This window comes from Ruditapes philippinarum, unplaced genomic scaffold (genome assembly GCF_026571515.1).
Source record: "Ruditapes philippinarum isolate M1 unplaced genomic scaffold, ASM2657151v2 ctg764_1_1_1_1, whole genome shotgun sequence".
Taxonomy (NCBI): Eukaryota; Metazoa; Mollusca; class Bivalvia; order Venerida; family Veneridae; genus Ruditapes; species Ruditapes philippinarum.
The window spans coordinates 108,472-128,264 of record NW_026857818.1 but is presented as its reverse complement, the minus strand read 5'-3'; the positions used below and the strand labels follow the sequence as shown (position 1 = coordinate 128,264).

The window sequence follows — 19,793 nt, the reverse complement described above, 5'->3', positions numbered from 1 at the left end:
TTATAATGGAACCAAATGGGTGGGCCCACGGTGACCCTTACATCAACAATCTGGCCTGTGTAAGATGAAAATTAATTGTGCTTTTCAGAAATATACTGTTCAATTATACACCAAGACCATGTGCTTATTTTTTGTCTTCAAACAAACCAAACATGTTTTCAAATAATCAAATTTTGAGTAATTACACGCTTTATGTACTGAATGTTTAAGTGAAATGAAACATCTTAAATGATAGTTATTCTATAAATGGATCATCACAAACAAAATAGAATCCTTTGCAACAAATGCAGCGGAGCACAAATATATTCATATTATAGGTCTTGATTAAAATGCGTCATGTTTTACTAGCATAAAATTTGATGAAAATGAATTTATTCATCTATATCATGATCAACATCCATTGCCTCTGCCTGACTTATAATGGTTACATCAAGGTTTCAATATTTGTCATTGTCTTTTGCCCTCTAGTTACCTTACATCAATTTACTTGTTTATATTTAAATAACATGCAAGGCCTTGTAAGACATGACATTTCAACATGCAAATTTAACAGTAAATTAAATTAATGAATTTTCTGCATAATAAGAGCATTGGTAATTTATATTTAATAAAATCTGAGGGAACAATAAGTAGTAAATAAAATAAAATACAAAATGTCCAAACGTAAATTATTTTTGATGCTATCAATTTCGATGTAGATACTTTTTTTATAATATTGTCATTTCTTTAATAATAAAGACAAATCGACAAAATTTACCTCGTATATATTTAAGCAACATATAGGTAAAAAAGCTTTTGTATTGGTATTAATGACTATCATTTATATACTGATTGATAGAGTACACTCATATAATATTTATGATATTATACGTAAATGTAGGTAGCGTCATAATTGTTGTGTTATTCAGCTGCTATAAAATTAATAAAAAAAGTTATTATCAATTTCTTAAAATTATGCGTTTACGTTCCAACTGTACTGTATTTTATCAGCGCCGTTGTTCATCCTCTAATCAAGCCAAATGAAAACTGTATTTAGCACAACACATACTATCAAAGAAGACTTTTCCTCAAGGGCAGTATTGATCAATGGTACGATAGTAGATATAGATTATTTGAAAACAAACAATCTGAGAGGCATATATATGCAGAATGTTTTTAGTAGCCTAAATCAAAAGAATCAGGCAACGTCCGCGGTGAGAGTCATTCATATTATAAATAAGTGGTATAAAATACTAGTTATTCGTTTTCGAAATTTGAAAACTGAATAGGTCATGGGGAAAACGTCTCTGTGTCTTATTGTTTTAAAATATTCATGAATTTGTATTTTATCCTTAATGTAAGCAAAACGCTCTTTAGTGAATATATTGTCAATGCAGTTTGGTAATAAAATGGAAAGTCCTTAAAAATGAGCACATCAATATACAAATGGTATGACAATCATAAATAATGAGTTAACAAGTTTTGCACATATCATTTTATTTATGATGCTTTTATTAAGAGACTATTTAGTTGAATATAATTGATTAACATTAACAGATACATATATGAGTCAAGTGTTTTTTTAACTTTCAAAAACATGAAAGAAATAAAGTACGAGTACATGCCATTCATCAACTTTTTTGCTTTGGTTTTAGGTTGCGCAATCATAGTAGAGATCATATAAGCCGCGTCATGAAAAAAACCAACATAGTGCGTTTGCGACCAGCATGGATCCAGACCAGCCTGTGCATCCGCGCAATCTGATCAGGATCCATGCTGTTCGCTTACAAACTCTATTACAAGTAGAGAAACTGATAGCGAACAGCATGGATCCTGATCAGACTGCGCGGATGCGCAGGCTGGTCTGCATCCATGCTGGTCGCAAACGCATTACGTTGGTTTTGTCATGACGCGGCTCATATGGCAGTTTCCTTGCTTCACAGGTTGAGGTAGGTTCCCGTCCATGCATTATGTCTATTACTTTTACATTATAGGGAAAAAGAACTCAAGTTATTGTAACAGATTCAATCGAAAGCACTGCTTGTATGAACTTTGGTTTGCTGCGTACACTAAATAAACAACAGATTAAAATGTCTAATTAAAATATTGCATGTTTATTTAACTGAACACGGCTTTCCTGCTCCGTATACAACAATTACAAGTATTTTAATTCCTATATGCTTACAAGGATTACAAAGCCACATCGTTAATTCAGCTCCTGGCAGCATGTTCGCGACAACATTTTGAATAAGCCTTTCAATACATTCTTATTTTTAGAACTTTTTCAGATAGACTTGCAGCACTTGTTGTTGCATGGGGTATATATTTATTACAAGTTCCCATTTATTGCATGCTTATGCAGTAATTACTCAAAATAACAGCGAGGGAGTTCTGTTCTGGCTTTGTCCTTAATAACCGTAAGTTGTGAATTATATATTGAAAATATTCTTGTTGTGTGTAGCCAAATGAATACTTATAGGGACATATCTCATACAAATCATATGTGTTATTGATTTCATTAATCAAACAACTTAAGGTCCGGAAAGTTTAAAAACTTTAAAAAATAACTACTTTATATTTTTTTAAGTTACATTAATGTTTCATTTAACCATCCACTGAACATGCTGAAGGTGCTGTTCCATAGAGAGAGATATGAATGATGTCAAAATATGTACAATCGTTGTAAAAAATGATTTTTAGTATACTATTTTATATTTCTTAAACTAGAAACCTCTACACAATAAACGAGTTTCTATTACAGAATATATCCCTCACATGTCACTGGTCATTATCCGTATATCCTGAGATTATGTCGTATTCAGCAGTAAAGACAATAATGGAACTGTCATTTCTTGTTTCAAAAGAATAGTCTACGACCTACACAGTCATTTATAACTGTTTCTGTCACCCTCAGAAAAATTATTTTGATTTGATATACACAAAACTTCTTAAGAGCATGTCTACAAAATTTTATCTTCGATTTACGCTTATTAAGAATATTTTGTCATGATTTATTGACAGTTCTAAATAATAAGTAGATCTGTTTATTCAAAAACAAAAATGTTAAGATTCATCTAAACATTTAAGATGGCATAATCAATTTCTTTCCAAAGGCAAGATACTGAAAATCAATGACAGAAATTAGATATAATATTTCTATATTGGTGTAAACATTTGGCTAACCTTTTAATATTTCTTGTAAAAAAAGATCAAAACTGATCCGCAATAGATCGAAATTTCAAGAATAAAGGTACCAATACGATATGACCTAGAAATAACACAACAGGCAACCATAGCGACGGATAGATAAGAAATTATTCTCTAAATTTTGTATCGGAAGTTACATTATGTCAAGGCCTCTACATATAAATGAGCACATAAAATATCATAAAGGTAGATAACTTGTCATAAAAGGATATAGATGCGACTTGTTTAAGACAAATTTGTAAGAAATATATAAGAATTGACCTTAATTTCACTCCTGCAGACACTGTGTTCATAAAAACGTGTTCTGTTATCTGTCAAAATAGGCCACCAGGCTAATAAGGAAACAGCTGTAAACATTTCTGATAGGTTACAAGCAAACAAGTATTGACTGTCATTAAAACCGGCCAAAAAATAAATTCTTCAATATGTCGTTTTCTACATATAATTTGTTATTTGTTCCTAGATCATTTAATGTAAACCTTTCATTACAATAAAAACATATACGTAGCAATGTTTTCTAACACATGTCTTTAATATATGTACCTTAGGATGTACCTTATTCCTCTAACACTATATCCGCTTCTGTGTGTCACAATATTAGTTAGCCCGTTATCATTTGAGCAATGTATTTGCGACGAAAACTTGCCCCCATTTCTTTTCTGGGACATATTCAACCAATACATGTATAAAATCTTTGTATCTTTATGGCTACAATTAACGTTCTTTTAATGGTGTCTACCTTTCACCACATTAAAGCATAGTCTTCTTGTATCGATAGAAAAACTTTATGTTATGAAAAAACGTTACTGGTTACTAAATGAAATTAAAATGATAAATAAACGGTTTTATTTTCTTAAAAAAAACCTTAACAAACACAAGAAAATTCAGAATCCTCTGCTTTAGTACCATATTGCATGCAGCCATATTGATAAATTTGACCATGAACATTATTTCTCGAGCAGTATCGATTACTGTCCAGAACAAATTTAGGGAAGAATGGTAAATAATCAGAATTTACTGATTTATATGTCTCTTTCGGATACCTCAAATTCTCTGAAGAAAAAATGGGCCTCGTAACATTGTCGTAGATTTTTCTTTCTGACATGTCTCAACCCATTATATGAATGTCCCGAGACGATGTCATCTCTAATGGTAAGTAAATGGAAGAGACATTGTAATGGAATTGTCGTCTTGTATTTGGGAATTGTTAAAACAGATATCAAAGAAAAACACTGACGTATAAACTGTTGGATGTTCCAATGTAAATAGTCTTGTTTATGATTAATCAAATAAGCTATTTTGCTCTTTACATGCCAACATTTCGCAACGTTCGGTACATGACATTTAGCAACTTAAAAACGGAACAAGTGATGTATGTCTTAGACTAACAAAATATGAAAGCATAGATCAACAAGAAAAGGTGGCATGCTAAAAACAAACACACCCCGTTACACAATCCAGCAACACCGGACCACTAGCAAGGAGTAACATAATAGGTCTATGCAGGTAGGACTCGAAGGGAGTGGGGGGGGGGGGAACAAACAATAAACGCCAACCTCTCTCTTGAAGATGAAAATATAAAAATATTGATTGTATGTACGGGGAAATTTTCACACCTTTCAAAGTTACAAACTTAAAGTACAAACATTACATAAGCAATTCCACAATCCAATCCTCTCATAAGACGCATGTATTGGGATTAAATGATTACACACATATGAAATTATTTCGAATAACGATGAAGTGCCATAACTTTTATGAAAATAACCACAATTACTTGGACAAGGTGTCCTATCATCACTATTGTACTTTTTAACAGTATAAAATCTGGTCACGTGGTCTATTTTCTAAATAAAATGAAATAAAATAACCGCCCTTTTTTCACTCTCGATTCATTCTTATTTTCACCACGATAGGAGATCACCATCTTCTTTAAAGTATTTGTGACACCCATATATTTTAGTTGTTTGCACCCTGGAGTGCTTTTCGCGTATCAATTATCTTTTTGTTGAATAGTCAAAAAGTAAACATCCGTTTTCAACGGAAGTAATTGCAATGTGAATAATTATTTGTCAAACTGGAACATGCAGACGATTAAAGCATGCAACAAAGGATTATTTAACAATTTTAATCAGTGAAACGATACAGATATGGTGGGACAGACATAGGATATCATCGTTATTTTGTCAAAGACCATGCGAAGAATATTCTGAAAACAGAAGGATCAGATTTCACAGATCATAACCGTATAAATGGGTTAGTGTTTTGTTTTCTAAATAAAACACAGCTTATTTTATGTTTATGACTAGTAGATATCATCACTTGCTTAAAGAATAAAAGAAAACTTCTCAAGTAGGCCTAAAGTACACTTAAAACTTAAAAGATATGGACAGTTTAGTTATTGTTACTCTTGGTTTATTTTTGTTACAGTTAGATTGAGTTGACAATTTCAGGTCATCACAGTGTTTTTGTTCGGGATAACAGTAACAGTAAAAATATCATCCCGAGCCGAGGCGTAGCCCACAAATGCATGTGTTATTTATATACCATTATATTTAACTATAACAATGCAATAACTAGGAAACGCTGTAAAGAGAAAAATCTATAAAGTCATGTTAATGAGAAATTGAATTACAAGACTCTGAAGCAAATTTACATCTTTTACGAGGCGTTCTTAATTCAAATATCGATCAATTGTCTCCTACTGATAACAATGCAGAACTACTCTAATCATAGGCGTCGGCGTTAATTCTTTGCCAATATATTTTAAAAGCTACATTTTATTTGGATTTTTTTCCATATCGTAATTGCAGTAAAATGTTGACAAAGTGAAACAGTTGACAGATTATGTGCTGCTCTCTTTCACCTTCCCATGAAAATAAAAACAGTTTTTGTTAAACACAAAGGTTGTGATCTACACGTGTTATTATCTATAATATGTGACACAATTTAAATGTTCTTAACTGGCTACGTGCTATGTTATATCTATAATCACACCAACAACTTATTATGTATTTATATTTCCTATGACCCTCTTTATATGTAAATATCAAACTATATATTAAAGAAAAGAGCATTGACGAAATGGTTCAGCAAAATGTCAATAAAGTTATGAAAATAGAACGTCCTCTTTCCCAGGGAGCATTGCAGAAACAACCAAATTGCGGAGTCAGTTTATTTAGTTTGTATTCAGTGCAACCTCTCGTCTGCCCTCGTGCATCTGCCTTAGTGATATTCAATCCTCAAAGCTATAAGTATTGGAATCAATGATCCTAGAGAACCCGTATCTTTGCTTAAAAGAATGCTATAATATACAACAGTACATATTTCAAATTGATGTTTGATAGTATTCTCACTTCCATCAGTCTACAAGCTCTCATGATATATAAATAAATCAATGACAACTATCTGTACTCATGCACACAGCATGATGCAATTATAAACCTAATGAAACACCTTCTGTTTACAAGACCTTTTGTTAACAGGAAAACGGTGCGTCTTTTATAAATAATTGATGTCTTTTAGACACCTAAACGCAATGCACGCTTAGATATGAATAAATAATGGACAGAAAAGAAATGCACTGACTAACTTCGTCAGGTGCATATTTTTGACAAATGGTTAATTTGATTAAAATCATGCATGATAAATTCTAATTACATTATAAAATCGCATTTTGTCTGTATTAACATCATTCTATAACACATTTCCAATAACAAGTGGCTAACTTATGATAAAACAAGCCGTCTGGTGTTTCAATATTATATAGTAATATTAAATATATGTGTACTCACAATTGACAAAGCGCATCGCTCTTTCTTCGTCAAAAGAAATGAAAATCCATTTACACCTGGAATCAAAAAGAAAAATATAAGACACTGGTACAGAAATAAAATTAATCAACAACTTTGTAATTGAAAAGGAAAATTTTATTTATATATTTCACATACTTTTTCGTAGATACGCTTTTATTTAAGTGAGACATATTATAAAGTTTGTTTCTGAAATACTTGTTCTTACATTCTTAACATGATCGTTTTGGCAGAGATATATTTTCGTCCTGGAATTATTGAGTTAAAGACTGTCTACGAGCACAGATAATCTATTCCTTTTCTGAAATGTTTCTTTTTTATACATCGATGCTAGCTCTCCAGGAGCTTAATATTAGATTATAAATCGCTGTACAACCGACATTTATAGGCATTTACTTGACAAATGTACTTTTTCTTTTATCAAGGACATGCACATTAAAAGTGGAAACGAAATGTATAAAATCTGGATTTCTAATCAGAAAATATTTTTTATCAATTCTCAAATGGTTCTTATGTGATTTCTTAATTGGATAAATCTAATACAATATGCAATTTAAGTTATATTCTAAACAAACAAAAACTAATCAGAGAAAAATCAAGATTCAAAACAATTTTTTGTTTTGGAAAATGATACAACGGAAAGATTGAAAAAAATCTTTACGAATGCAGAACTATATTGAAAGCAGACAAAAGAATGAATCATAAAGGCAAACGTAAAGTTCATCTTGAAAGCCGTTAAGTGGATTAAACAAAAAAGTTTTGAACGGCGAAAAAAACACAGGACTTAAATATCCATGCTTAAAATCGTTATATCTAATCTGTATATTACTGAAATGAACAAACAGAAAAAGGACGAAAAATCGAAGAAGTAATCAACAATTACTTTGTGGCATTATTTTCATTATAATGATACTTATTCCTCAGTTATTTTATTACAAACGAACTAGAAGGGTTCGATAGTAACACTCTTATCTTAAAATTGCTTATAATAGGCATTGTTTATTTTAGCAATGTTGTTGATTCTAACTAATTGTTTTTCTTTAGCCAGTGAATATCTTACAAGGCAGACATAAAGACACAGGGAAAAAAATTAATTCTGGGTACAGTTTCAAGACACACTTTAGAATAGGCACGGTAACATATAGAATACCATAACAGAATTTGTATATGATATCTTAAACATATGACTTAAATGAAAACCGTATTGAAATACAAACATAGTTAAAGCATACATGTTTAAAACTTGTTGATTAAATTCGTGATAATTACAAAGAAAAGAAGCAGTTTATAATCGCCACGAATTGATTCAAAATTAAGACAAGAGTTCCATTGTTGGCTAAATCATGCAAAAAAGGTTGAAATCATGTTTTATAATGAGATAATTTCACAACACCGTCTTTATATATAATATAACCCATATATTTTCACTTCTTCGTGATATATGGAAATTATGGGTCGTATCTTCAGACAAATCAAACGGAAACAAGATACTAATAATAGTTCTACAAAATAATATACCTCGTGGCAACATTATTGATATAGGAGACGTAGTCCCCCGTGTAATTGTATTCTATCATAACCATATATTATCAGAGTAGTAATTGTTGCTTCTTTTTACCAGTGGGGAAAATTCTTGTTTACACTAGATAGTCAAAGCACGTATGAACATCTTTGCAAACGTACTGTCATTCTTGGTACATTTGCAGAAACTTGTTAAAATTTTAAGTGTGATAAATTAAAGGTACAAATGTCATTATTTCATATACCCTAGAATATATTTTATGAGATACTGAAATAATTTCGTTTAATATATGTATGTTGTTGGTAAGTGTCAGATACATGATCCGATACAACATCTATTTACATATAAATAATGATTTATTGTTCTATAACAAATATTGTTATTCACCTTATCTTATGTTTAATAATATACTAAATCACTATGAACACTATCATTATTTCTTTATTTTAGAAAAAAGAAATATTGCATAAGAATATCCAAATGGTACATTATTGTTTTTTATCAATATTTGAAATACTTAATATGTACTGTCATTTATCAAATTTACAATTTTGTAGATACTGGAATATACGTTCTCTGTAGAAAAGATCCATAGAAAAATAAAGGACTTCTTTAGTTATAGTAGTTATTGCAGTTCCAACCTTAAATTAAATAAGCAAACGTCATCAAATAAACAAACACGCTCAATTCTCCTTTTGTAAAAGTATAATCTAATAGATGTGCTGTTAATTACTCTGTGGGTGAGAACAATACTCCTCAAAAAGAACAATACTCGCAGTACTGTATAATTAACAAAATAGTTGTAGCATAATAAAATTGACGAATACAGTGCACCAATAAGCGTTCTATATATGTTTTAAGAAACGCCAAAATATTGTTGTACAATGTATCCACATGTCAATAGATTTACCCTGAATGTCATCGGAATATAATATAAAGCGTTGAATTTGTTGTTCTTAGGTATACGCGCAGAGTCGAAATTATGAAAGTTTACGTTACCTTCAAAAGACAAAAAGCCCACAATTTTTTTAATTTAACAACATCAATATAGTAAGCATTTTCATATACGTATGTATGTATGTGGTTTGGGAAAACAAACAAACCTTAGCATTATATCTACTAATTTTGTGTTCCTTACAAATGTCTTGAAAGTTTGTTCCACTAAATTGCTTTCAGTCAATAAGTCGTATCACAATTATCAGCTGCTATTCTTGTAAGAATTCAACAAGAATGTCTTTCTATGTAACACGAGCATCACAGTTGTCTTCTATCGGTTCAGCATGATTGTTCTAATTTGACAATTTTTGACCTATAAATTTGAAATAGTATAGAAATGCTTTACCGATATACTTTTCATGACTTTCATTGTGATTTTAACAAATACCAGAGATTCATAGCACACAGAATGTGCAAATGTGCAAACGGCATGCCTGCTACATTACAGCTTGTTTTCTGAAAACAGTTGGACAGACAAACTGTGCAATAGCAACATATCATGTTTAAGATGTGTTACTATAATATTGCCTCAATGCTGAAAATGGAAGACTATTCTAATCTTGAGATAAACAGCAACATCTTGTGGTAAACAACAACAAAAGTTTCAATTTATGAAATAATGCTTTAATGTCCTGACAATAGCCTAAATATGAACAATATACAATGCAATAGATCACAAAAATGGAAGTCTTTACTGCCTTTCATGTATTTAGCCTCGGGTACTATAATTCATTCTTCGTATGTCGTAAACAGACAGTTATCTCAAATTTGAAGATACTTCCCAAGAGGATGGTATATGTAATTTATATCCTACGTTTTTCGTGTCTACTTTTAAGAAATTAACGCCCACTCCAATAATCTATTTTCGTGTGCAAATTAAATTTCATTGTCTACAGTCTCTAGATAATTCATTATAGTAATCTGATTATAAATAATTATAGTTTAGTCTTCGTTTAAATAACCATTTTTGCATTAATAATTTAATAGTTGTTAAAAATAGTCTTAACAATACGCCTGTTTAAAAGAAAATTTCAACACTTTTGGAAAAAATGCAGGGCTGCAACTTATACAGTTATATCATCATGTCAAAAAATATACGGTTACCATTAAAGAGGCATTTTGCTTATTTGTTGGCTGTCAAATTGTGCTGAATAAGTACTTATATATTTTAAAAGATTGACTTATATAAACAAAATTGAGCAGTAATTAGAAATGAAAAATGTTTATGATAAAATATAAAAACTACCTAAATTATAAAAGACTGTCCCACTCTTCTAAAAACTTGACGCTTCCGATACATTCCGAAAGATGTTATAGACATGGGTAACGTGAATTATTGATTATTTTTTGCATAATAAAAATGAAAAGGAACAAAATTAAGGCAACATTTCATTTTGACTTTTTACCTGTGCTTATATGGTTAATTAGTATCAAGTCTCAATTATTTATTCTGAATATCTGTGCACAATTATCGAGATTTTCTTTTAATTGGATGCTAATTTAACAATTCAGAAACGTCATTCTCACTTGTTTGTGACGACACCTACTGTCAATGGGAGAACTACACAAAAATCCGAACAAATATGGGTAAATATAGAGGAAAGTCAGGAGGATAGAATCATATTTCGATTTTCTTTAAAAAAAATTGAATTTTATATAAATGTTTAAAAACTTGAAAAGTTACATGCGATTGACCTATTTTCTCTTTACATATCGAGTTATAGCGCACATCTTGATCAGTGGAAATTCACATATTTATTTTTGACCCATCCTCAATCTTGAGATCTATATGGGGTTCAACCCCCGTGTTTATTGTACAAGGGAAATCATAGGAAGATCTCGTAAAATGTCAAATTTTCCCCGCGCTCTCGTTTTACAGATTTTGATTGTATGTTTATTACTTTATGTTTGTTCCACTTTTCTTTGAGAAAAACATGCCGCATAAATAAATTTATATTGTCACATAATCGCTTGTTATTCAGTGTGATAGAAAACTATGTATTACTTATTTTATAACTAGGCATTAAGTTTTATAAAATGTATAATAAAATGCTTAATTGGGAATGAAATGTCAAGTGTATTCTTAGGAAAACGGGTTTTATAACATTTTAATATTTGCAATACAGAATAATTCGCTGTTTTATTATAAGCAATAATTCTGCACCGTCATTTTCATTATATGTGCAAACACTAAAATCATAAAAGCGGTATAAATATAATATTATGGTGCCACAGCCGAAGCAAATGATTTGTTTAGTGCTTATCAAAATAGGGCAACTTACAATGCATCTGTCCTGGGTTATTTCTATTGGTCACTGTAAGCTTTCCATAGCATTTCTAAAACAGATGTATATCTATAATTAACATGATTTCCTATGAGACCACATGTTGTAGGTTTTATCTTTAACGTTGGCTTTATCTAAACAATTTATATTTTGACATTTCGACATTCCGTACTATCTAACGGGCTGAACAATTACATTAATTTGGAAATCTGGAAATAAGAAAAAACTCGTTTTATAACAGACTATAAGCGTATTGATTGACAAGAAAGAGATGAAAAAACTTTAACTGTGAACCGATGAAATTTAATAATAGTATTGTTTGTACTGAGTACAGATTAACATGGTATGGAAACAGTAAAAAACTTCGTACGTCCGTTATTTTCTGCGCGTCTTTTCATTTATTTATTATTTTGCAGTTATAAATGTAAAAAAATAATATTTAGATTTCAGACCGAACACATGAAACGCCTTTGTTGTTAAGAATCGGATCTGCCGGCTTTTATATATACAATACGTGTAACACATTTAAAGATAATGCCAAACTTTAACGGTTTTTTTTACATTTATTCAGAATATTCATACCGACATGCGCATGGACCTTCTCAGCAAAATTGCATGTAACTGTTAACACTAGTAAGGGCCCTTTTGAATACAAAGGATGTAAGGGGCATTTGTTTATTGGTGATTTTAGACCTTAGCTGGTTTTTGACCAACACTATCATTTATGAATATCCCATTTGGAAGTGATTTTACATCATAAGCTATTCTTGCAAAAATAATAATAAAAATAATGATAAAACAATAGGAACAAAAAATCGTACGCAGGTATAGTTAATGTAGAAAAAGCATTAACGGATAAAATCACGCGAGTACATGAAGTTGTCGCACGTTCTCTATTATGCATATAAGTGCGTCAACTTAAAAAGCTTACTGCAATGTGAACCCACTAGTTTCATTATCAAACCATAGCAGTTAACAACACTGCACTAGCATGTAAAACCATGGCGAAACCGGATTTGTATACGACAAACAAATAAAGAAACGCAAACGTATGGAATCCGACGTATATTTATGCAAGAATAGTGTTAATGCACCATTTTCGTGCATTAACATCAGCAGAATCTCTTTCGACCTGCGGCTCGCTCTTTATATGCATTATCTTGCCTCTGTAGATCTTAATGCATGAAAAGAAGGTAAGGAACTCCACTGAGGTACAAATGCCGTAAAGAAATTGGCCCTTACATATAACATGTTGGCCACTTAAAAACAGAAAGACTTCAGAAGGATTTGCAAACGATATTAAACTTTCTCCGAATTAAGTTGAAAATCGTAATTTGTGCTATTGCTAGCCCTATTTGAATTATTTTTGGGCATTTTTTTCGCTATTAGAGTGATTATTCTGAAAAACAGAGTGAGCGGATAACCTGAAATTTTGCGCAAAGGTTATTGTTTTAGACATACATCAAGTGGCACATTGATGTCAAAAAATATTTCAAGTACAGTCTTGTTGAAAGAAAAACTAAGTGGAGTAGTTAATATGTCAGCTTACATACAGGTATTCGGTTTTAATGACAAGTTTGACATTGAAGCCTCAAATTTAGATTCTGTACAAAATGTTGTTAACGCCATGCTATAAAATAGCATCTTCTAGTGAAGAGGAGACATGGATTTGATAAACGTAACAACATACATTTCAATTCTATTGCATTCAACTTATCGCAATAACATTAGAGTTATTCAAGCCATTTTCTGAATCAAAGCAATATGGTCCTAACTTTACATAGTTGTCTAAGTTTTTATCAGAAGTTCTGCAACTTAGAAAAGCTGTTACAAACAGGAACAGCCAAAACGATGACAGAATTGTCATTAATTACATAGTTAAGTGTCTGTAATAACATACTATGTTTTATAATCAGTTTATATAAATCATTCGTAACATTTCACAACAGACGTTAATCTCTTATTTGAAAAGAATTCCCATTAGAGTAGTATGTGCAATTTTAACATCTCCCTGTGACTTCAGAAGAAAATTAAAAATAATTCAGCGAACTTATTTGGATAGTAAAAACTATGTTTAATGTATTACAAATACACATTCAAGTAATTTAATCACAGAAATTACAATTTTGACTGTTTTCAATAGGAATCCCTATGCATATTATGTTATTACTATGGACTGAGTTAAAAAGCACATACTTACACTCAGAGTGAAATGTTATTGTATAACACAAAATGCGCTTATACTTTTAGACTACACATTCATGATACTTTATTCTTGCCACCGAACCCTAACTTTATGTCAACGCATATATCAAGATGAATCAATTAAAATTAATAGATAAAATATTAAACATGTTATCAGACAGACATTTATATAAGTTATTTAAATTGTGTAGTAGGTAGCTAAATGGCTGGGATCAAATAATTATAAGATTGCCATTCATGGCTAATTCTATACAAGAAAAGCAAATGACAGTATGAATAATCATATAAATAAATAAATACCAAAGCATACCTTAGCTGTTAAGAACAAGAACAATTAATAATTCATTTAACAGACCTTACAAAGTCTGTATAACCATATAACACACAAAATATTGTTCTCTAGAAAAGTTGTTACCACTTTTGCTCGGTTTTCCCTTGCCAAAATCAGAGAAAGGTGAGAACCACTGACAATAATTGGCAGCCGTTTCTTCGTCGGTGTGATAATTGATGAATATATTTCTTTACTTTACTTGACAAATTATGGGGAGATGCTTGTTATGCGTCAAGTTGTCTTGTAACTAAAGTTAATTTGCATTGTCGAAGGAATATTCTTGCCTACGTTACAGCAAGTGTATAGTACATTTCTTCGGAAAATATTTTTATAAAATAGAATGTTAAACTTTCTGTAATAAAGTTTAAACATAGATTGGCTTTATAACTTAATCTGCAAACAATGAAAATATATCACTGACTTTGAATCAGTTAATACATTTCATGTAAGGTTTTTTTATACAAAATATTATATTTGGCTTAATGATGCTAACTTTATTGCAAAATAAATGGTTATTGTTTCTTTTTTTCTTTTAACAAATGAAAATCGTATGAACTACTAAACACATTTAAGCATAAGTACTTATTTGTCAAAATGATTAACGTGTATTTTGTGTGTTTTTTGTATTTGCCATAAAAAGAAAACATAATTATAATAATAAATTTAAATCTTTGCGTTACAGTGGTCTTTGTGATCAAACAACAAATGTGAAATTTTACCAGTAGTATTTGTTCTTTAAAAAGCAAACATAGAATTTCAGAATGTATTACAATATACTTAAATAGTACCATGGCTATCACAAAACACCAGTTCTGTGTATATCAAAATAGAACAACAGTAAAGAGCAGCCTGGAAGGATTACTTAAATTGCTCATTGAAAGCTCTCTTACTTTATGTTTATCTTTAATCAACATAGTTTCATTTAATAGAAAATGTTGTCTTATCTCTAATGCAGACCTTTCCTCGAAATGTTTGTTACCTTTAAACGTTCAAGAACTTATGGTTGATCCCATTATATTAGGCTTGTCATGAAAAAAATGTCATAGCGCGGTATTATTGATTGAATGTAGTTGACTGTTAACCTCACTGTAAATTTGTAGTCTTTAAATGGAATCAAGTTACTAAAGCCTAAATGACCTTTTGAATTCTTCTTCTTCATAAATCAGATGTATAGGTGGAACATCTTCATATGGAGTACACTTAATCACGTTGGATTGACATATATTTGTTAAGACAATGTATAAAATATGAACAACAAGATCAACAAGGAATGAAGGCATTCAGTGAACGCATTCCCCAGCTCGACGAAACAACAAAGGACCCCCGGCATTGAGCCTAGCAGGATACCAAACAAACAGGTAAGGTCACAAGGGCAATCCACGGCGGACAGTGTGTTAATTTGAATAAATCAGAAAAAGAAAAACACAAATATAAAACTCAATGTTAACATAAAAGATAACCATATATTGATTTACAAACTTCGTTTCAGTACAAATGAATACATTCTATATTATACATTACAGTTTTATTTTAGGTCTGCCTTTACGTTGTGCCAATACACTAGAGAACATATTACGACTTTCCAGCTTTACATGTGGATGGAGACCTCATGTGCCCATCTGTGCAAATGTGATACCGATGTTCTCTTATTTCGCTGAATAGCTTCCACCTTAGAAAGAATTAAAGGCTCATGTTTGGTCAATATCATAATATTATGAAATCTTCGCATACATATCTTCAAACGTCAAAAGTAATGATGATATAACTAAAAAATGGAGGAAACCATACACTAACGAGGCATCTAATAATATTAAAACAATTAAACGAAGATTTGTTATAAGAAAAGCAATTATGGCATCTCATTTTCAAACGAAAGTCTTTTTTAGTTCGTAATACTTTTCTTTAGATTAGCGTTATAACAATTATAACAATATTATCATTTGTTGAAAAATATAAATTAATTGTAAAGAGCAATTTTAATATGAACACTGTTATTTAACTTCTACTGCAAGACTAGTTTCTAAGAGACAACTTACTTAGCCACATATATTATTTCTGTAAATTGGTGTCATCAGTTGGTTGTAGATTAAAACCAATTTAGAGACGAACTTTATAAGATAATTATGATATATTTCGTTCTTATCTATTTCAACAGCGAATATAGTTTAATACGTACTCGTATATCATGTATAGTATATGTTCTTGAATTAAATATGTTTTAACTAATACAAAAAGTAATACATTTACACGAACATAATTAAAACTGTATTTTTTTAGTTTGCACAGTTTTAAAAAGTAATCATAACACATTATTCATTATCTGTCATCACTTCTTTAAAAAAGATGGTGTTACTGTATGATTTACTCAATATATGATAATCAAAATCAACTGCGTATGCATCTATGACTAAAGTTCATGTCTACACTTCACAACAAGTCGATAACAAATGCGATAATTTTGCTTTTACATTCGCAATTCCGAGACAGTAAAGCGTTCAATCATAATCTTTATACATGCTTCGTTTGCCCCCAGGAACTTGATCATTAACTAAAAATGCAAAGAACATATTCTGCCTGCAGGAGTCTGATGAAAATCGATCAGTTTGCTGACAAGACCAGATTAAGCGGTAAACAGCATAATCAATCTGTATATCCGATTAGTTTCTATAACAGTTCTGTCGTAATAGTAACCTGTATTAATACAATTCTTACAATTGATCATGAGGCAAAAGCTATCTTCATTTCATGAAAATCGGTACAATTTATTTGAGCGTATTAAGTATGATATCAATATGTGATTTAGACATGAAAGTTTTCGATAAAACATATGCAATACATAATTATAAAGATGGTCGAAAGTTGGCAGAAGAATATAACAGTTTTAACGCATCTACACACACGGAGTTTCTGTCAGAGATTCAGATTGCTAAAAATAAAATAAAATAAATACATCTAGAATAGTGCATATTCGTTTGAATCGAGGGCAAGAAGAAACTGCTCTTCAAGATGTGAATGTTTAAAAATGCCATCAGTTACTCTTCTGTTTTTGTTATAAAATCAACAATTATAAAATGCTTGAAAAGATGTCAATTCAACAATACAGTCTTAAGAAGACTACTGTATATAAAAATCATATTTTTTGTATTTTTATTTTACAAAATGCAACAATATTAGTGTACACATCACCTTGTAACGTAACGTACTATCTTATAAAACTAAAGACAAATAACGCTCCAGCATGTAGGATAATTGCTAATATAGAACTGTGTTGTCTAAAAATATATTAAAATTTTGTCCCGCTAAGTGACTGCTGTCTCAAGCATGTCTTTTCAAATGTCGCTTAACTATTCCCTTGTAAATAAAGTTTACATTTGGCTATACCAAGGAAAAGAAGCATTTCCGCAAAATTGGTGTATGTTTTATAACATAAATAACATACGGTACTACTTGTTATTTACCGTAACGTTTGAAAAATGGTTCCTCCATATTTACTTAACAAATAAAACATGGCCTTGAGGGCAATATGCAAGTTTACGGACTGGTTGGTCAGACTGAGGAAGGTATATTGCCCGAAGCGCAGCTGAGGGACATATCCCTTCCGAGGTCTGACCAACCAGTCCGTAAACTTGCATTTTGCCCGAAAGGCCATGTTTTATTTGTTATATTATACCAAATCTAAATTCTTTCATCCCTTTTGTTGCTGTCATTTTTACTATAATTTGCTTTCAAATAATAAGTTATTTGTTCAGTGTGTGAAATATCTCAAAACCTAGTCGAATTTTTTATTATTATTTTCAAGCGATACAGCAAAATATCATGCTCTTCTTTTGTTATTCATTTTTGTTAATCGAATTAAACAGGCAAAAAAGAAACCCCGAACTTTCAGATTTTCACAAACTGTATAAATAAATTTATAATCAATTTAAAGACAAATCAAGACTTTGATCAACATGTAATAAACTTATTTGAAACAAAACAATAAATTTAGTAAAAAAGATCACTCGAACGTCTGTTTCTACAGCCATGCCTCCAGCTGACAGACCTGTAAGGGAGCCCTGTGCAGAAAACGAGATGGATGGCCAATCCGGACCTCCGGTAGACGTTGATCTTCATCACCTAGAAGCTAATAAAGGTGAAGTTTCCAAAAATTTCATGATAAATACTTGTTCTGGTACAATGCTAGGCGCACATGTAACTGTCAGTACTAAAGATAAGATATGGAACAATCAATTTGTAGAGTTACACACTTTGTTGCCAAAGAAAAAATATGTTAGAAAATAGACAAAAGATTCAACTTGTTGATGGGGAACTTATAATGAGTACCCAAGAGCAAATTCCGAAACAAATAGAAAAAATAGAAATTTGGTCAGATGCATTCGTGGTGTACATGAGTATTTTCATTATGAAACATCCAGAACAAGCAAATAACCTATTACAATATTTTGCAAACATTCGTTTAGCGGCATCCAGAAATGTCGGATGGTTCGAGTACGATAGGCAATTTAGGCTTAAAAAATCAATCGATTTGGTGTAAAGTGGCAAAAATATTGACCCAGAATTGTGGATGATATATATGCAGCCTATTCAGTCCTTGAGCCAGCCGGCACTTCTGAATATTTCAAAAAAATGTTATGACTTTAATAACAAAGGCTTTTGTACAAATAGATCATGTACCTACAAACACGTTTGCATCAAATGCTTTGGTAACCACCCTTCAATACACTGTTATGCAAATAAACAAACAGCGCAATTCACACCGCGTCATGTAAGGCCTTCATTACGTTTCAGACCACCCCAGATGCAATACCCTCGACAGGTATTTGGATTGCCAGCTCAAAGAGTGCCCTATGGGACCTCGGGTTTTCACCAATTAATATATCGGGTCTCGCTGATAAAACTGTTTCAATACCCAAATAAGGATGATGCCAATTACATTTTACAAGGCTTTAGTACTGGTTTTAAGCTCGAATATACCGGACCAAGAATCCCTATTTTTTCCAAAAATCTCAAATCGGCAATTGATCAAAAATGCTTATTAAATAAAAAGCTTCACGACGAATTTTTACTTGGGCGAATCCTAGGACCGTTCAAAAACCAGCCTATTACTAATCTTAGAATAAATCCCGTAGGTCTCGTACCAAAACAAAACGGTGGTTTCAGATTAATAACGCACCTTTCATACCCACCAGGCAACAGTATAAATGAATTTATCGATCCAGAATTTTGCCATGTTCAATATTCACAATTCGACAATGCAGTAAGAATAGTTCAAGAAATAGGGGGTTCTGCTTTTATGGCAAAAGCTGACATTTCTTCTGCATTTAATTTATGCCCTATATGGCCAGGCGATTTTGATTTATTAGGTATAAAAACCGAGGAGGGATATTGGATTCAAAAAATGCTGCCACAAGGCGCATCATGTTCATGTTTTATTTTTGAAAAATTTTCAAAGTTTT

At 31.2% G+C, this 19,793-nt stretch overlaps 1 protein-coding gene across 1 annotated transcript in view; it reads right to left on the bottom strand.

Annotated features, from left to right (window-relative positions):
* Positions 1 to 19,793, bottom strand: part of LOC132751147 (cubilin-like) — a 175,484-nt gene that overhangs the window by 114,263 nt on the left and 41,428 nt on the right. Inside the window, exon 2 of the mRNA XM_060741278.1 lies at positions 6,981 to 7,036. The gene's annotated coding sequence lies outside the window, so the exon portion shown is untranslated. The remainder of the gene's footprint in view (positions 1 to 6,980; positions 7,037 to 19,793) is intronic.